This window comes from Arachis ipaensis, chromosome B3 (assembly GCF_059453495.1).
Source record: "Arachis ipaensis isolate K30076 ecotype BB chromosome B3, ASM5945349v1, whole genome shotgun sequence".
Classification (NCBI taxonomy): Eukaryota; Viridiplantae; Streptophyta; class Magnoliopsida; order Fabales; family Fabaceae; genus Arachis; species Arachis ipaensis.
Genome location: NC_142438.1, coordinates 78,113,379 through 78,127,736, shown reverse-complemented (window position 1 = coordinate 78,127,736; position 14,358 = coordinate 78,113,379). Strand labels below are relative to the sequence as shown.

General features: G+C 37.2%; 1 non-coding gene across 1 annotated transcript; it reads right to left on the bottom strand.

Moving 5' to 3' along the window:
• Positions 1-3,273: 3,273 nt before the first annotated feature.
• LOC148571198 (small nucleolar RNA R71) lies at positions 3,274-3,381 on the bottom strand. Its single transcript, XR_015908404.1, has one exon. It is a non-coding gene; the product is annotated as a small nucleolar RNA R71 (small nucleolar RNA).
• Positions 3,382-14,358: the final 10,977 nt, after the last annotated feature.

Here is a 14,358-nt window from a genome sequence, read left to right as displayed (position 1 = left end):
ACTAAGTGGGCCCGGAAGAAGATTTCTGCATTAATTACTTATTTCTATAAACCCTAGGCTACTAGTTCTCTATAAATAGGACCTTTTACTATTGTATTTTCATCTTTGATAAGTCTTATGCTATCTTAGACGCTTTTGGAGGCTGGCCTTGCGGCCATGCCTAGACCTTGTTCTTATGTATTTTCAACGGTGGAGTTTCTACACACCATAGATTAAGGTGTGGAGCTCTGCTGTTCTTCATGAATTAATGCAAAGTACTATTGTTTTTCTATTCAACTCAAGTCTATTTCTTCTCCAAGATATTCATTCGCACCCAAGAACATGATGAATGTGATGATTATGTGACACTCATCACCATTCTCACCTATGAACGCGTGCCTGACAACCACTTCCATTCTACATGCAAACAAGCTTGAATGTGTATCTCTTGGGTTTCTAATCTAAGATTAGAACCTTCGTGGTATAGGCTAGAATTATTGGCGGCCATTCCTGAGATCCGGAACGTCTAAACCTTGTCTGTGGTATTCTGAGTAGGATCTGGGAAGGGATGACTGTAACGATCTTCAAACTCGCGAGTGTTGGGCGTGTGACAGACGCAAAAGGATCAATGGATCCTATTCCAACATGATCGAGAACCGACAGATGATTAGCCGTGCGGTGAGAGCGCGCGTAGAACATTTTCACTGAGAGGATGGGAAGTAGCCATTGACAACGGTGATGCCCAACATAAAGCTTGCCATGGAAAGGAGTATGAATGATTGGAAGAAGGCAATAGGAAAGCAGAGGTTCAGGAGGAACAAAGCATCTTCATACGCTTATCTGAAATTCCTACCAATGAATTACATAAGTATCTCTATCTCTATCTTTATTTTATGTTTTATTTATCTTTAATTATCAATCCTCCATAACCATTTGAATCTGCCTGACTGAGATTTACAAGATGACCATAGCTTGCTTCAAGCCGACAGTCTCCGTGGGATCGACCCTTACTCATGTAAGGTATTACTTGGACGACCCAGTGCACTTGCTGGTTAGTTGTGCGGAATTGTGACAATGTGTGATTCACGTTTGAGAGCTCCAAGTCTTTGGCACCATTGTTGATGATCACAATTTTGTGCACCAAGTTTTTGGCGTCGTTGCCGGGGATTGTTCGAGTTTGGACAACTGACGGTTCATCTTGTTGCTTAGATTAGGTACTTTTCTTTTTATTTTTCAGAATTTTTAAGAATGAATTCTAGAGTTTCAAGGTGATATTCTTATCATCACAAAAGCTGATTGATTCTCATCAATTTAGCTGTTGAATGTAATGTTCTGCTGAAGCTTGGCTAACCGTGTCTAATATTTTTAGACTGAAGCTTTAGACTAACATTGCATGATTCCTGGAATTCTTATTAAAAGTTTTGAATCTCTTTATTCTCTTTTCCATATGATTTTCAAAAAATCGCAAAAAATTTTATAAAACCATAAAAATCAAAAATATTTTATGTTTCTTGTTTGAGTCTAGTATCAATTTTTAAGTATGGTGTCAATTGCATGACTTTCTTCTTCTTGCATTTTTCGAATATATGCATATTGTTCTTCATTGATCTTCAAGTTGTTCTTAATGATTTCATTGCTCTGATCTTTAAATTCTCTTGTTTTGTGTGTTTTATTGTTTCTCATATGCATTCTCAATTTGTTAGTGTCTCTTATATGAAAATTTTTAAGTTGGTGTCCTGCATGCATTGTTTGTTTGATTTGAGTTTCCTAAGATTAGTTGTATTTTTATTGTTTCTCATCATTGAAAAATTCAAAAAAAATTTCAAAACTATGTCTTTTCAAGTCAATAATACAGAGAATTGAAGATTCAGAACATTCAGCAGAGGAATCAAACAGAAAAAGCTAGGCGTTCAAAACGCCCAATGAAGAAGGAAAACTGGCGTTTAAACGCCAGCCAGGGTACCTGGCTGGGCGTTTAACGCCCAAAAAGGTAGGATTTTGGGCGTTAAACGCCAGAATGGATGCCATTCTGGGCGTTTAACGCTAGAAGGACACTAGAGGGAAGATTTTGTTTTTAATTAAAATCTTTTTCAAATTTTCATAATTTTTCAAAATCAAATCTTTTTCAAATCATATCTTTTCAATCATATCTCTTCAAAATCAATTTCTTTCCATTTTTTTATTATTTTCAAAAATCTTTGCTACTATTAATGATTTACTTCAAAATTTTCAAGTTGTTACTTGCCTATTAAGAAAGGATCAAATTTTAAATTTTAAGAATCATATCTTTTAATTTCTTGATAGTCAAGTAATCAACTTTAATTTTAAAACTTTCTCTTTTTAATTTGATTTTCAACCATATCTTCTCAATCATATCTTTTCAATCACATCTTTTTCAAAATTAACTCTCAATCATATCTTTTTGATTTCTAATTTCAAAATTTTTTTCAAAAATTACTTAATTTCTTTCCCAATCTTAATTTTCGAAAATCTCAATCAAATTTTCAAATTTCTTTTTTATTATTTCAAAATCTTTTTAATTTATTTTCGAAAATTCTTCCCCCTTCTCACATCTTTCTATTTAAGGGACTAACACTCCTCCTTAAGGTGCAATTTGAACTCTATCCCTCTTGATAAGTTCGAATTCTCTTCTATCTACCTCCTCCTTCTATTCTTCATTTCCTCTGACACCTCAAGGAATCTCTATACTGTGACATAGAGGATTTCCTACTTTCTTGTTCTCTTCTCTTTCATATGAGCAGGAGCAAAGATAAAGGCATACTTGTTCAAGCTGATCCTGAACCTGAAAGGACCTTGAAGAGAAAGCTAAGAGAAGCTAAAGCACAATTCTCTCTAGAGGGCCTAACAGAGCTCTTCAAAGAAGAAGAAATAATAGCAGCTGAAAACAACAATGCCAACAATGCAAGGAAGGTGCTTGGTGACTTTACAGCACCTACTCCCGACTTCTATGGGAGAAGCATCTCAATCCCTGCCATTGGAGTAAACAACTTTGAGCTTAAGCCTCAATTAGTTTCTCTAATGCAACAGAATTGCAAGTTTCATGGACTTCCATTGGAAGATTCTCATCAGTTCTTAGTTGAATTCTTGTAAATCTGTGATACTATCAAGACCAATGGGGTTGACCCTGAAGTTTACAGACTTATGCTCTTCCCTTTTGCTGTAAGAGACAGAGCTAGGACATGGTTGGACTCACAACCTAAGGAAAGCCTGAACTCTTGGGAAAAGCTAGTTAATGCCTTCTTGGCAAAGTTCTTTCCACCTCAAAAATTGAGCAAGCTTAGAGTGAAAGTCTAAACCTTCAGACAGAAGGAAGGTGAATCCCTCTATGAAGCTTGGGAAAGATACAAGCAATTGTTCAGAAGGTGTCCTTCCGACATGCTTTCAGAATGGAGTATCATAGGTATATTCTATGGTGGTCTGTCTGAACTATCCAAGATGTCCCTGGATAGCTCTGCTGGAGGATCTCTTCATCTGAAGAAGATGCCTGCAAAAGCTCAGGAACTCATTGAAATGGTTGTAAATAACCAATTCATGTACACTTCTGAAAGGAATCCTGTGAATAGTGGGACAACTCAAAAGAAATGAGTTCTTGAGATTGATACTCTGAATGCCATATTGGCTCAGAATAAGATATTGACTCAACAAGTCAATATGATTTCTCAGAGTCTGTCTGGAATGCAAGCAGCAACATGCAGTACTAAGGAAGCTTCCTCTGAAGAAGAAGCTTATGATCCTAAGAACCCAGCAATGGAAGAGGTGAATTACATAGGAGAATCCTATGAAAACACCTATAATCCTTCATGGAGAAATCATCCAAATCTCTCATGGAAGGATCAACAGAGACTTCAACAAGGTTTCAACAACAATAATGGTGGAAGAAACAGGTTTAGCAATAGCAAGCCTTTTCCATCATCTTCTCAGCAACAGACAGAGAATTCTAGGCAGAGCCACTCTGACTTAGCAACCATTGGCTCTGATCTAATCAAAACCACTCAAAGTTTCATGACTGAAACAAGGTCCTCCATTAGAAATTTGGAGGCACAAGTGGATCAGCTGAGTAAGAAAATTACTGAACTCCCTCCTAGTACTCTCCCAAGCAATACAGAAGAGAATCCAAAAAGAGAGTGCAAGGCCATAACCACAACCCACACGGCCGAACCTGGAGAGGAGGAAGAGGCAGTGATCTCCACTAAGGAAGACCTCAATGGACGTCCACTGGCCTCCATGGAGTCCCCTGATGAGGAACCATGGGAATCTGAGGCTCACACAGAGACCATAGAGATTCCATTGAATTTACTTCTGCCATTCATGAGCTCTGATGAGTATTCTTCTGAAGAGGATGAAGATGTTACTGAAGAGAAAGTTGCTAAGTACCTTGGAGCAATCATGAAGCTTAATGCCAAGTTATTTGGTAATGAGACTTGGGAGGATGAACCTCCATAGCTCATCAAAGAACTGGATGACTCGACTAGGCAGAAATTACCTCTGAAGAGACAAGATCCTGGAAAGTTCTCAATACCTTGTACCATAGGCACCATGACCTTTGAGAAGGCTTTGTGTGACCTAGGGTCAAGTATAAACCTCATGCCTCTCTCTGTAATGGAAAAGCTAGGGATCATTGAGGTACAAGCTGCAAGAATCTCACTGGAGATGACAGACAATTCAAAGAAACAGGCTTATGGACTTGTAGAGGATGTCTTGATAAAGGTTGAAGGCCACTACATCCCTACTGACTTTATAATCCTAGAGACTGGGAAGTGTATGGATTAATCCATCATCCTTGGCAGACCCTTTCTAGCCACAGCAAAAGCTGTGATTGATGTTGATAGAGGAGAATTGATCATACAAGTGAATGAAGACTCCCTTGTGTTTAAAGCTCAAGGATATCCCTCTGTAACCATGGAGAGGAAGCATGAAGAGCTTCTCTCAATACAGAGTCAAACAGAGCCCCCACAATCAAACTCTAAGTTTGGTGTTGGGAGGCCACAACCAAACTTTAAGTTTGGTGTTGAACCCCCACATTCAAACTCTAAGTTTGGTGTTGGGAGGTTCCAACATTGCTCTGAACTTTTGTGAGGCTCCATGAGAGCCCACTGTCAAGCTATTGACACTAAAGAAGCTCCTGTTGGGAGGCAACCCAATTTTTACTTATCTATGTTAAATTTCTATTTTCTTTTGTTATTTTATGTTTTCTATAGGTTGATGATCATGTGAAGTCACAAAAACAATTGAAAAAGCAAAAACAGAATGAAAAACAGAATTAAAAACAGAACATCCTGGAGGAGAAACTTACTGGCGTTTAAACGCCAGTAAGGGTAGCAAAATGGGCATTAAACGCCCAGTCTGGCACCATTCTGGGCGTTTAACACCAGAAATGGGCACCAGACTGGCGTTTAACGCCAGGAATGGGCAAGAAGCTGGCGTTAAACGCCAGAAATGGGCAGCAGCCTGGCGTTTAACGCCAAGATTGGCAGAAAGGGGCATTTTTGCACGCCACTTGGTGCAGGGATGAGATATCCTTGACACCTCAGGATCTGTGAACCCCACAGGATCCCCACCTACCCCACCTTTCTCTCTCTTCTTCACCCATTCACCAATCACCTCAATACCTCTTCCCCAAAAACTCCTTACCTATCAAATCCCACCATTCTCTTCACCACTCACATCCATCCTTCATAAAACCCCACCTACCTCACCATTCAAATTCAAACCACTTTCCCACCCAAACCCACCCATAATGGCCAAACCATACCCCCCTCTCCACTCCTATATAAACCCATCTTCACTCCTTCATTTTTACACAACATACACACTACTTCTCCCCCTTGGCCGAAACACTAAGCCCCCTCCATCTCCTCTATTTCTTCTTCTTCTAATCTCTTCTTTATTCTTTTGCTCAAGGATGAGCAAACCTTCTAAGTTTGGTGTGGTAAAAGCGTTACTTTTTGTTTTTTCATAACCATTTATGGCACCTAAAGCCGGAGAAACCTCTAGAAAGAGAAAAGGGAAGGCAAAAGCTTCCACCTCTGAGTCATGGGAGATGGAGAGATTCATCTCAAGGGTGCACCAAGACCACTTCTATGAAGTTGGCCAAGAAGAAGGTGATCCCCGAGGTCCCTTTCAAACTCAAAAAGGGTGAATATCCGGAGATCCGACATGAGATTCGAAGAAGAGGTTGGAAAGTTCTCACCAACCCCATTCAACAAGTCGGAATCTTAATGGTTCAAGAGTTCTATGCCAATGCATGGATCACCAAGAGCCATGATCAAAGTGTGAACCTGGACCCAAAGAATTGGCTTACAATGGTTTGGGGGAAATGCTTAGATTTTAGTCCGGAGAATGTAAGGTTGGCATTCAACTTGCCCATGATGCAAGGAGATGCACACCCCTACACTAGAAGGGTCAACTTTGATCAATGGTTGGACCAAGTCCTCATAGACATCTGTGAAGAGAGCGCTCAATGGAAGAGAGATTCAAGAGGGAAGCCGGTTCAACTAAGAAGGCATGACCTCAAGCCCGTGGCTAGGGGATGGTTGGAGTTCATCCAACGCTCAATCATTCCCACTAGCAACCGGTCTGAAGTTACTATAGACCGGGCTATCATGATCCATAGCATCATGATTAGGGAGGAAGTAGAAGTTCATGAAGTTATATCCCAAGAACTCTACAAGGTGGCGGACAAGTCCTCTACTTTGGCAAGGTTAGCCTTCCCTCATCTCATTTGTCACCTCTGCAATTCAGCTGGAATTGACATAGAGGAAGACATCCTCATTGATGAGGATAAGCCCATTACTAAGAAAAGGATGGAGCAAACAAGAGATCCCACTCATGGACATGAGGAAATTCCTCACCATGAAATCCCTGAGATGCCTCAAGGGATGTATTTTCCTCCACAAAACTATTGGGAGCAAATCAACTCCTCCTTAGGAGAATTAAGTTCCAACATGGGACAACTAAGGGTGGAGCACCAAGAACATTCTATCCTCCTTCATGAAATTAGAGAAGACCAAAGAGTCATGAGAGAGGAGCAACAAAGGCAAGGAAGAGACATTGAGGAGCTCAAGCACTCCATTAGATCTTCAAGAGGAAGAACAAGCCGCCATCACTAAGGTGGACCCGTTCTTTAATCTCCTTGTTCTTTATTTTCTGTTTTTCGAATTATTATGTTTTATGTTTATTTATATTTGTGTCTTTATTACATGATCACTAGTGTCTAAGTGTCTATGCCTTAAAGCTATGAAAATGAATCCATCACCTTTCTTAAATGAAAAATGTTTTTAATTGAAAAAGAAAAAGAAGTGCATGAATTTCAAATTTTAAAACAGTTTAGTTATTTTGATGTGGTGGCAATACTATTGTTTTTCTGAATGAATGCTTGAACAGTGCATATTTTTTATATTATTGATTCATGAATGTTAAAATTGTTGGCTCTTGAAAGAATGATGGAAAAGGAGAAATATTATTTGATAATCTGAAAAATCATAAAATTGATTCTTGAAGCAAGAAAAAGCAGTGAAAAGCTTGCAGAAAAAAATACATATATGCGAAAAAAAAGAAGAAAAAAAGAGGGAAGAAGAGAAAAAGAAAGAAAAGCAAGTAGAAAAAGCCAATACCCCTTTAAACCAAAAGGCAAGGGTGATAAAAAGGATCCAAGGCTTTGAGCATCAGTGGATAGGAGGGCCCACAGTAATAAAATCCTGGCCTAAGCGGCTAAACCAAGCTGTCCCTAACCATGTGCTTGTGGCGTGAAGGTGTCAAGTGAAAATTTGAGACTGGGCAGTTAAAGTCGTGGTCCAAAGCAAAAAGAGTGTGCTTAAGAGCTCTGGACACCTCTAATTGGGGACTCTAGCAAAGCTGAGTCACAATTTGAAAAGGTTCACCCAGTTATGTGTCTGTGGCATTTATGTATCCGGTGGTAATACTGGAAAACAAAATGCTTAGGGTCACGACCAAGACTCATAAAGTAGCTGTGTTCAAGAATCAACATACTTAACTAGGAGAATCAATAACACTATCTGGATTCTGAGTTCCTATAGAAGCCAATCATTCTGAACATCAAAGGATAAAGTGAGATGCCAAAACTGTTCAGAGGCAAAAAGCTAAAAGCCCCGCTCATCTAATTAATACTGATCTTCATAGATGTTTTTGGAATTCATTGTATATTCTCTTCTTTTTATCCTATTTGATTTTTAGTTGCTTGGGGACAAGCAACAATTTAAGTTTGGTGTTGTGATGAGCGGATAATTTATACGCTTTTTGGCATTATTTTTAGTATATTTTGGTTAGTTTTTATTAGTTTTTAAATAAAAATCACATTTCTGGACTTTACTATGAGTTTGTGTGTTTTTCTGTGATTTCAGGTATTTTCTGGCTGAAATTGAGGGACCTGAGCAAAAATCTGATTCAGAGGCTGAAAAAGGACTGCAGATGCTATTGGATTCTGACCTCCCTGCACTCGAAGTGGATTTTCTGGAGCTATAGAAGCCCAATTGGCGCGCTCTGAATTGCGTTGGAAAGTAGACATCCTGGGCTTTCCAGAAATATATAATAGTCCATACTTTGCCCGAGATTTGATGGCCCAAACCGGCGTTCCAAGTCAGCTTAAGAATTCTGGCGTCAAAACGCCAGAACTGGCACAAAAGCTGGAGTTAAACGCCCAAACTAGCACAAAAGCTGGCGTTTAACTCCAAGAAAAGTCTCTACACATGGAAGCTTCAATGCTCAGCCCAAGCACACACCAAGTGGGCCCGGAAGAAGATTTCTGCATTAATTACTTATTTCTATAAACCCTAGGCTACTAGTTCTCTATAAATAGGACCTTTTACTATTGTATTTTCATCTTTGATAAGTCTTATGCTATCTTAGACGCTTTTGGAGGCTGGCCTCACGGCCATGCCTAGACCTTGTTCTTATGTATTTTCAACGGTGGAGTTTCTACACACCATAGATTAAGGTGTGGAGCTCTGCTGTTCTTCATGAATTAATGCAAAGTACTATTGTTTTTCTATTCAACTCAAGTCTATTTCTTCTCCAAGTATTCATTCGCACCCAAGAACATGATGAATGTGATGATTATGTGACACTCATCACCATTCTCACCTATGAACGCGTGCCTGACAACCACTTCCGTTCTACATGCAAACAAGCTTGAATGTGTATCTCTTGGGTTTCTAATCTAAGATTAGAACATCCGTGGTATAGGCTAGAATTATTGGCGGCCATTCCTGAGATCTGGAACGTCTAAACCTTGTCTGTGGTATTCTGAGTAGGATCTGGGAAGGGATGACTGTGACGAGCTTCAAACTCGCGAGTGTTGGGCGTGTGACAGACGCAAAAGGATCAATGGATCCTATTCCAACATGATCGAGAACCAACAGATGATTAGCCGTGCGGTGACATCGTGCGTAGAATATTTTCATTGAGAGGACGGGAAGTAGCCATTGACAACGGTGATGCCCAAGATAAAGCTTGCCATGGAAAGGAGTATGAATGATTGGAAGAAGGCAATAGGAAAGCAGAGGTTCAGGAGGAACAAAGCATCTTCATACGCTTATCTGAAATTCCTACCAATGAATTACATAAGTATCTCTATCTCTATCTTTATTTTATGTTTTATTTATCTTTAATTATCAATCCTCCATAACCATTTGAATCTGCCTGACTGAGATTTACAAGATGACAATAGCTTGCTTCAAGCCGACAGTCTCCGTGGGATCGACCCTTACTCACGTAAGGTATTACTTGGACGACCCAGTGCACTTGCTGGTTAGTTGTACGGAATTGTGACAAAGTGTGATTCACGTTTGAAAGTGCCAAGTCTTTGGCGCCATTGTTGATGATCACAATTTTGTGGACCAGTGTCCAATTGTGGCCTCTTGGATGCCACATTGTTGCTTCAATGTGGCCTCTAGGGAGTGGCATTGGAGGCGCCAAAATAGGGGAAGAATGGCATTGGAGATGCCACATTGTTGCATAATTTTGGCCTCCAGGGAGTGGCGTTGGAGACGCCAATTGGGTGAAGAAGGATGGTGTCTAAAACGCCACATTGAAGGTTCCTGGGAGTTGAATTGTTGTGGCGTTGGAGGCTCCAAGGGAATGGTGTCTAAGGCACCACAAATGAAGCTTCTTGGAGGTGCAACCATTGGCGTTGGAGGAGTTAAAAGAAGTGAAGTTGGAGATGCCAAGATGGTGCTTCCTAAAGGTGTATTCACATGGCGTGTAAGACGCCAATAATGTGGAGTCTGAGACACCATTCTTGTCTCACTTGTAACTTGCACCATTTGATTTGTTTATCCTAAAAAAATGGCTTCGCAAAACTCTATTCTTGATCCTCTAAAATGTTACTCTAAAAGTGTTGCTTGAGTGATTCTTCTATTAGTGTTTTTATTGCTTTTTTTCTATCATTTCTTACAAAAGTTATTAACTCAAAGCAATCAAAGTAGTATTAAAATTAAACACTAAAATACTTCATAATTGAGTATAATTAATTGACTTTCTATATAAAATAACATAGAAAAATAACTCATGATGCACGTGCATCACAACACCAAACTTAAACTTTGCTTGTCATCATGTAAATCAACTTTAAGGATTCAATCTTGACAACCCAGGGTGTGAAGATTAGCAATTCTTAATGTTCTTGGTTGGCGGTTTCACTATGCATGTATCAATCACAAAAGAATTCTAACTATTAAAGTTTCTATCTTGATTACTTTATGAAATCATTTCTAATATTTCCACCTTAAAGCAAATTCATTGCCTTTCTCTTTTCTTTCTTTATCTTAGCTTATTGGGTGCTTTACACCATGAGTTTAACTTTGACTCTAAATGTTTTATTTTTAAGTTGTACCACTTGATACATAAGAACCACAAGCATGTGATTAGAGGACTCTTTGATCCTTATATTTGTTTCTTTCTTTTCTTTCTAGTCATTGATACTCAGAGCCTTGAGCTTGAAGGAGTGCTTTACACTTTTGAGCCTAGCCTTAACTTTAAGTGTTTTGTTTTGAAGTTTTTCTTGATACATAAACACCACAAGTACTTGACTAATGGTTAGTCATTGGTACTTAGAGCCTTCAGCTTCTCTTTCTCTCCCCCTTCTTACTTAATCATTGATTGATGACTTTTGCTTCTTCAAGGTTCTAAACTATTTGTAAAGATTTCATAAAGCTCCTCTAGACTGAAACCTCAAACAACTAGGTTCAAATGTGTTGAGCTAAATAGTTATTTTAGCCTTCCAATACTCATATGATCATGGTAGTTTCTTCTTTATTTAATTCCTATTTGATTTCATTTATGTTCTTGATTCCTACTTGCAAGTTTCAATATAGTGGCACTGGCTATAATTGTTCTCTGATTATATTTGTCTTATACCGTTTGATGCTGATAATTGATTCTATTTTGAGATTGAGTTTTGATAGTGATTTGATTTAATTTAGGTCGGAGGCCATAATTCGATTTGATTATATGTTGAGTCGGAGGCCGTATTGGATTATGTTATAGGATATTAATTGAGTTTTGAAATTCTTATACTAAAGAAGTGAACTTTGAATTTTAGATAATTAATTGTTAATGATTTCAATAGATTCATGAGATGAGCGATAATCACTGTAGCTAAGATCAATTCTTTATTTTATACCTATCTTCTTATGACAATTCTTAAAAATCCTCTACTGAGAACTTGCGAGGACGATATTCTCACCCCATACAGATTTTTCTTTTTAGGACGGACGAAGAGTTTAAGTAGTTCTTTCTGTGCATCTGATTGTTGTATATTATTATATATACATATTGTAATTTTTTCTTGCCTTTATTATTATATCCTTGTTAGAGGGATAGGAGTACTATAAGTACATAATGGTAAAGGGGCACTCTTATGGACAAACGAAAAAAAATAAATTTAAGGTGAAATCAAAATAATATAATTCTAAAAATAATATATATGTTCATAATATTTGTAAGTTACTTGTATACGAAATTTGATATGTTTATATATACATATATATGAGGATTATGATTGATTTTGGTTATATATGCATGTTTGATTAAAATAAAAAAGTATTTCCGACTTTTCAAAGAAAACAATGATATGGTTTTGAGTTAAAAGCTTCTATCTTATTGTTAAATATGTGAGAGTTGTCATAACATTCCTTGCTATCAGAATGCCGCAACTGGAAGCGTGACATTCTGATAGTAAAGATGTTACCTCTATGCCTTTTTTTATCATTCTCCTTAAGTCTTTTACTCTCTTACGTCTTCTCTTCTCTTTCTACCTCTCTAAATTTCATCTTATGATTTTTTTTACTCATTATCATCTTTCATAGAGTTGAATTTTAACCCCAAATACTTCTTTGCATTCGGCCATCAAATATACATGAGACATATTCATCAAACATTCATATAAAGCATATATCTCACTTATTAGTGGGCAATTCATCACTCAACCATTATCACAAGCAAGCATAGGCATCAAAACATTAAAGAGTGATGGGAGCATAATTTCTAGATATATAATTATATAACTATTCCTAACTATTACCTCTCTTTCAATTTACTTCTTGAACTTCTTAATCACTAAGGATTCTCTAGAGAAAAGCAAAATATCAATTAATAAACTCCTAGGCCTTATGGCCAAAATTTCAAGGGAGAAGGAGGAGTAGTTTTTCACATTCTTAAACTTGAGTTGGTGGTGTCTTATATGTTCTCCTTGTGGCCTCTAGTAATGGCTTGCTAAAAAAGGAAAGGAAACAATATAAATCCTTATGAATGGTTCATAAAAACCAAGTTATATTATGAAGAGAGAAAGTAAGGAACTCTCTTCACTTACCTTGATGATTTTGGGGTGAAAAATAAAGAGGAGAGTAAGGGGAGTGATCTTGGCTTCTTGATTTCTTAAGAAATGATAGAATAGTCTAGGAATGACAAAGAAAATTGTATGAACAAGACTTTGATGATCTCTTTTTCTCTCTTCTTGGCTTCGGCCTCTCTCTTTTTCTTTTCTCTATTTTTTTTTCTCTTTTTCACTTAGTAACTGGTATTTAGTAATGATAAAAAGTGAGAATTTTGGTGAAAAAAGGAGCCTTATACATGTCGGAAGGCTTGGAGAGAAAAGGGTGTAATTTACTTTTTACTCTCTTTCTTAGTGATGATCTTATCTAGTTAATTATCTTACTTGGTGTCCAAGGTAAAAATTAAATGGTGAGAAAAATTAGAGAGAGAGAAAGATATAGCTAGTTATGGAAGAGAAGTGAGGAGGGTGAAAATGTGATATTTAGGAGATGTATCATATGTGTCAAAATTCATGTTTATCTTTACATTAATTTACCACATGGTAAATTAGTGAGTGATGAAAATTCACTAATAAGGGAGCATGAATGTAAATGTGTGGCTAAGGTTACTCCTTAGTAATTAATTACTAAGGTAATAATTTCTTAGCCACTTATTTAGTTATTTTTACTATATTTAGTAAAAATGGATATGTATACCGGTGTATGCATTGCTGGTATCATATTTTATCTCTGTTCTAAAATATTTCTAGAATATTTTGGAAAGGATAAATGGGTAAAAAAATACCCGTAAAAATATTTTCCTGGTTAAATTTTATTCTAGTAATCACCATTATTAATTACTAGCATTAAATACTATGATAGCATTTATTATCACTATTATTTATTATTTAATCTATTTTTTATCTGGGCTAATCTCGTAAAATCGAGGTGAACCGTGATTCTTAGATTTTGCAAATTTCAATCACAGAATACTCAAAAATAATTTTTTCTGCAAAACCAAGTTCTTACATAGTGGTAGTGGTCTAATAGAAAGTAGAGGTTGGAGGTGAATCAGAGTCATCTAATGAGAAAGATAGAATTGATGATAATGATACTGCTGATGATAGAGATCATGAGGATAATTTTGGTTTCGAAGTTGAAGATAAAAATGATGGTACAACTTCAAATATTTGGGACTTCAATGACCTACTAAATTAAGATAATAATGGACAAGTTACTGGTCATGATGCTGACGCTGGTGAAAAAATTGAAGTTGGAGAAATTTTCGAGGGTTAGAATTTAAGTGGCGTTAGAATTCAAGTCACTTACTCAACTTAAGGATGCTGTTAAAGATCATACATTGTTAGTTTGTAAAGAATGATAAAGTGAGGCATAGAATAGTTTGCAAAAAAAAAATAACAGTGTAAGTGGATGGCATTTGCATCCAAGGTTGGTGATTTTAATTGCTTTAGGCTAAAAATTTTGAAAGGAAAGTACATTTGTGAAAGAAACTGCAACACTAGGCTTACATCAAGCAGTTGGATCTCAATAAAGATTGTCACCAACATTAATAAGGGAGAGAAGATGAAGC